A 5,874-nucleotide genomic window follows, 5' to 3' on the forward strand; every position below is an offset into this window, starting at 1 on the left:
TTCTTCTTCTTCTTCTTCTTCTTCTTCTTCTTCTTCTTCTTCTTCTTTTGTTTTTTGTTTTTTTTTTTAAGACACGATCTTACTCAGGTGTGCGCCACCACAACCAGCTAATTTTTAAATTTTTTGTAGAGATAGGGGTCTTACTATATTGCGCAGACTTGAGACCTAGTCTCAAGTAATCATCCTGCTATGGCCTGCCTAAGTGCTGGGCTCATAGGTGTGAGCCACCATATGCAAGCGCATTGCTTTTCTTTTGAGTGAAACCTTTTCATTCTGAGTTAGTCGTCTGTTCACAACTTTTATTGATTTAGCTATTGAGTCATTGACCAAATATTATTGATTTGTAAAAGTTCTTTATATGTGGAGAAAATTAGCCTTTTTATCTGATTTAGACATTGCAAAATTTTCTCCAGTTAATCATATTACAGTTGACATTTGAACAATATGGGAATTAAGGCACTGATCCCCCTCATGCACACTCAAAAATGTGCATATAACTTTTGACTCCCCAAAAACTTTACTAATAGCCTACTGCTAACCAGGAGCTTACTGATCACGTAAACAGTCCATTAAGGCTGGGCGTGGTGGCTCACACCTGTAATCCCAGCACTTTGGGAGGCCGAGGCAAGTGGATCACCTGAGGTCAGGAGTTCAAGACCAGTCTGACCAACATGGAGAAACCCCGTCTCTACTAAAAATACAAAATTAGCCCGGCATGGTGGCGCATGCCTGTAATCCCAGCTACTTGGGAGGCTGAGGCAGGAGAATTGCTTGAACCCAGAAGGCAGGTTGCGGTGAGCCGAGATCACACCACTGCACTCCAGCCTGAGCAACAAGAGCAAAACTCCATCTCAAAAAAAAAAAAAAAGAGCATTCAGTAATAATTCAGTAAATTTGTGCTTTTAGGATGGAAATAGCTCATCATAAAGGTCTTCATCCTTCAACCTTGTCTTCATGCTGAGTAGGCTGAGGAGGAAGAGGAAGAGGAGTGGGTGGTCTTGCTGTCTCAAGGGGTGACAGGGGTGGAAGAAAATCCACATATAAATGGACTCATCAGTTTAAACCCATGTTGTTCAAGAGTCAGCTGTGTTTTTGTTCTATACAGAAATTGTGGCCTGGCACAGTGCTCACAGTGTAATCCCAGCACTTTGGGAGGCTGAGGTGGGTGAATCACCTGAGGTCAGGAGTTCAAGACTGGCCTGCCCAGCATGGCGAAACCTTGTCTCTACTAAAAGTACAAAAATTAGCCAGGCATGGTGGTGCACGTCTGTAATCCCAGCTACTCAGGAGGCTAAGGCACAAGAATCGCTTGAACCCTGGAGGCGGAGGTTACAGTGAGCCAAGATTGCGTCACTGCATTCCAGCCTGGGTGACAGAGCAAGACTTTGTCTAAAACAAAACAAAACAAAACAAAAAAAAAAACAGAAATTGTTGTGCACCCAGATGTATCTTGTACAGCTTCTTAGAAAGGTTATAAAAAGGGCTCAGCATCTATGCCTATTTATGATACTTCAGGGGCACCACACAAATCAACAGATGTCCCCAGCCCAGAATGCTGTGAGTGGTAAACCCCAGCGGACACACGACCCAGTGCTGGGGGTGTGAAACATCCTTCTAGAGGTGGAGTGGGGGTGATTTCTTAGCTGAGACTGAAGGGTGAGCTCAGGCAGGGTAAGCGGGCATTGGCAGGCAGAGCGGACAGAACAGGAAAGCCCTGCAGACAGACGGAGAGCAAAGGGTAGGCTAGGGAACTGAGACATCCCAAGCTCACCCAGGGCCTGGGGGTCTGTCCCACGGTCTGGGGACAGTGGGAGGACAAGCAAGCTGGGCCCTCTTCAGTTCTCAGCCTAAGGGGAGCAGGAAGACTGGAAGGTTTTCCTCCCAGGGTTGCTTGGCTCCATTTGCCTTTGGGAAGATCCTGCAGGACTGAAAGCATCAGAGAGGAGGCGAGAGGCCATCGAAGAAACCAATGCCACATTCCATAAGGGGGCGGAGGCTGGATGGGATGGAGCCAAGGAATGGACACAGGGAAAGAGGACCCAGACTTAGCCCTGCAGGGCTGACCGGATGGTGGGGCAGGGACAATCTGTAGTCAGGTCCCCCTCTCCCTATATAGCTCTCCATCCACCTAAGACTCCCAGGATCAAGCCTCAGGTTAGGAATCCATTCCCCCTGGGCCCAAGGGCTCTGTCTAACAGGGCTACCCAAGCATGATATATTCCAGCCCCAGGCAGCCCAGAGCCCACAGGCAGCCATTGCCAGATGCCTGGGTGGGCGATGGAGGAAGGACAGGCTCCCCACCCTTGGCATGGGATGGGGGTCTGAGGGAGGCCAGAGTCTGTGCAGTGCTGAGAACAGATGAGGCTCGGGATGGTGGAGGGCTGGTGCCCCAGTCCTGCTCCCTCTGCCAGGCTCCTACAGGAGCTGAGACCAACCACCTAGGATCCTCTTCCCAAAGAGTCCCTCTTTCTGAGTCTTTCTGTCTGTCTTTCCATCTGTCTCCTATGAAAGATGAAGACATCTCTCTAGATCACTTTGTCTCCCTTTCTCTCTGGCTACCTGGCACACTGTCCTCTTCTGAGAGTCTCTCACTATATCTCTCTGTCTCTGTCTCTGACTCCTTCTCTCTCCCCACCACTCTCATTCTCCTCCTGCTTCTCAGCACCACCACCACCTCCCCATTCATCCTGGGGCTGTCAAGTGGGGTGGGCCCACATGCTCATGACCCAGCAGGTGCCACCCGGGACTGGCAGGGCTGGTGGGCAGCTCCAGGGCCTCTACTCTGAGGGGCTTCTCTGGTCTGCCCTTCCCTCCTGCCAGATCTGTCCAACCACAGGGACTCACAGCTGCCTCTTCAGATGCATCCAGCCGGGAATGGGCTTCACCTCGCTGGGCTGGGCGATGGACAGCTTCCCACACAGAAGGTCTTAGGCCATGTTCCCAGGCTCTGGTCACCAAACATTTCCCTCACCAGCCTGGAAGTTCCACTACCAATGATTTAGGGTTTAAATGGCAGGAAACCCTGCTAACTCCCCCTCCTCCCAACATTAAACCTTAAACATATCAGTCATTCACACTCTAGTAGGAATGAGCCAACAGCTCTTCCCTCTATCCCCTAGTTGGATGGATGTTGCATATGAAGATATTGTTCATCCATTTTTGCAAGAGGAGATGAAAGAGAAGCGGAGGAAGGGACCTGAGAGAAGGCAAGTAGGGCGGAGGTTGGGGGTCAGAAAGGGGAGGATTTAGGAGAAATTGCCAAAGGAGGGGAAGGGGGAACAAACATTACTAAGGAGAAAGCCTCTCATTTGTCTACTCCTGCAGAGTCAACAAAGCACAGTTGCAGGAAAGTCCCCAAGTCCTCATGTCACCTCCATTTTCCAGATGGAGAAACTGAGGTTCCGAGAGAAGGGACTCTCTCTAGATCACACAGAACATCCAGGTCTCCTCACTTCAACAAGAGGTGCCCTGTCCTGCCATGCTCGCTTATGTCCGGCCCTGTCATTCTGTTGTCCTCTCCCTGCACCCACCTCAAAGATGCAAAACGGGAGATTCCAGAGGAGGACAGGAAGGCCCTCCCCAGCCCTAATTTATGATTTTCTGCCAGCTTCCTTCCTCCCACTACTCCCTTCCAGCCCCAGTCCCAGCTCTCTGGGGAAAGAAGGAGCTGGGTGAATGAGAAGGGCAGCTCCATGGAGCATAAATAACTTGGCCGGGCAGCTGCAGGCTGTCCAGGTCTCCCAGCACCCCGACCCTGGCCCTGCAGGGTGCTCCCAGCTCTGAGAGCCAGGGACAGGAGGGCCAAACCCTCGATCAAAAGCGCAGAGAGCAGTCATTGCTCTTGGGCCCTGTCCTTTGGTCAGCAGCTTTGAAGGCTGTGGCCTTACACGGTCCCTTCCCTTTCATAGTGTCCAGGCGCTGCCTTGGCCGTCAGGCCTGGACCCCTGGGGGCTGCAGCCATGGGCTCTGGGCACCCCTCGGGCTGCTTCCTCACCTATGGAACAGGCACGATATGGGAAGAGTACCTGGGCTCACACGAGCTAGTGTGTGTACAGGGCTGATACAATAGGGCACACCCAACCTGGAGAGACAGTCCTATAGGACACAGCAGGAAGAAAGACTCTCTTAGGTACGGCCCCGGGGACTTCACAGGGGAAGGAGGCTGCAGCCCAGGTTGTTTGTTAAGAGGATAAAACATTTCCTGTTTGGACTAGGCGAGGGTGGATGCGTCAGTGAATCCACCCCAGACAGGCTGTGTTTCCCGGATCCCATGGCCTGCCCTAGGAGGGTGTCTGTGTGTGTCCCCGTGTGGTCCCCATGGGTGTGGGTCCAGGTCTGGGTGTGTGTCCCTGCATTCTCTCTGGCCTCATCAGCCCCAAGATGGGACCCCATATGTGAGCCAAGTTATCGCTTACCCCAAAGAAGCCCCACTTCAGGGCTCAGCTGGTGGGTGGCAGTGTGGTCTGGTGGGCAAACTCATAGGCAGGCACCCATCACTCACTAGCCATGAGCCCCACACCTGGGGACAATAAGGCTGCCTTCCGGGTGGCAGAGAGGATCGCAGCAGACAATATAAGCAAAATGCTTAGCACAGCGCCTGGCACACAGTCAGCGCTGGGGAACGGAAGCTGCTGTCGTTACTGGAGGTTGTGGTCTGGTCTTGGCAGTGGAAAGGACCAGGCCCCCAGGGGGGAGGCCCTGCCACAGGGACAGGCCCTGAGACCTCAAGCCAGCTGGCCCCTCTCCTCTCAGTTTCAGCAAACATTGAAACCTCAAATAATCAAAACCCCAGGCCCTCATGGCATTTCCTGTCTTTCCACTCAACTGACCAGAAAGCAGGCTGTCATCCAACAGGAAAGTGAGCCCTTAAATGGGGGCTTCAGCTGTGCCCCACGGCCACTGAAGGGAGACCTGAAACTTTCACACTTTCCCAGAAGCTCAGACTCTTAAGCCAGAGGGACCTTAAAAAGTCCTATGTGGGAGGGTTGCTTGAGGCCAGGAGTTCGAGATCAGCCTGAGCAACAGAGCAAGACCCTGTTTATACAAAAAATATTAAAAATGAGCCAGATGTGCTGTCACACACCTGTAGTCCTAGCTAATCAGGAGGCTGAGGCAGGAGAATCGCTTGAGCCCAGAAGGTTGAGGCTACAGTGAGCCGAAATCGCGCCATTGCACTCCAGCCTGGGTGACAATGTGAGACCCTGTCTCAAAAAAAAAAAGGTCCCATGGCTTGTTTTTTCAGGCAAAGAAATGAGACTCAGAGAAGGGAAGTGACTTGTCTCAGGTCACACAGCTCCCAGAGGTTGCTCTGGAATTGACACCCAGGCCTGTGGGTCACAGGGCTTGTGGGGTGGTAACCATTAGGTCACACAGCCACATGGTCAGTCTTTAGTGATAAATAAATACCCTGGACCTGGGAATCCCAGACCTCAGCAAGGACAGGCCCCTCTCTGATGTGAAAATGTTGAGAACAGCTTTTACCAGGAGAGTCTCTTGCTGGGAAAATCCTGCAGAGGCCTGAGTCTGCCACTCGTTTGATGGCATTGGTTAAGAAATGTGGATGCCATAGGCCAGGCGCGGTGGCTCACACCTGTAATCCCAGCACTTTGGGAGGCTGAGACGGGCGGATCACGAGGTCAGGAGATCGAGACCATCCTGGCTAACATGGTGAAACCCCATCTCTACTAAAAACATAAAAAATTAGCCGGGCGTGGTGGCAGGCGCCTGTAGTCCCAGCTACTCGGGAGGCTGAGACAGGAGAATGGCGTGAACTCAGGAGGCGGAGCTTCCAGTGAGCTGAGATGCGCCACTGCACTGCAGCCTGGGCGACAGAGTGAGACTCTGTCTCACCCATGGCTTGTTTAAAAAGGAAAA

This window comes from Piliocolobus tephrosceles, chromosome 19 (assembly GCF_002776525.5).
Source record: "Piliocolobus tephrosceles isolate RC106 chromosome 19, ASM277652v3, whole genome shotgun sequence".
Classification (NCBI taxonomy): domain Eukaryota; kingdom Metazoa; phylum Chordata; class Mammalia; order Primates; family Cercopithecidae; genus Piliocolobus; species Piliocolobus tephrosceles.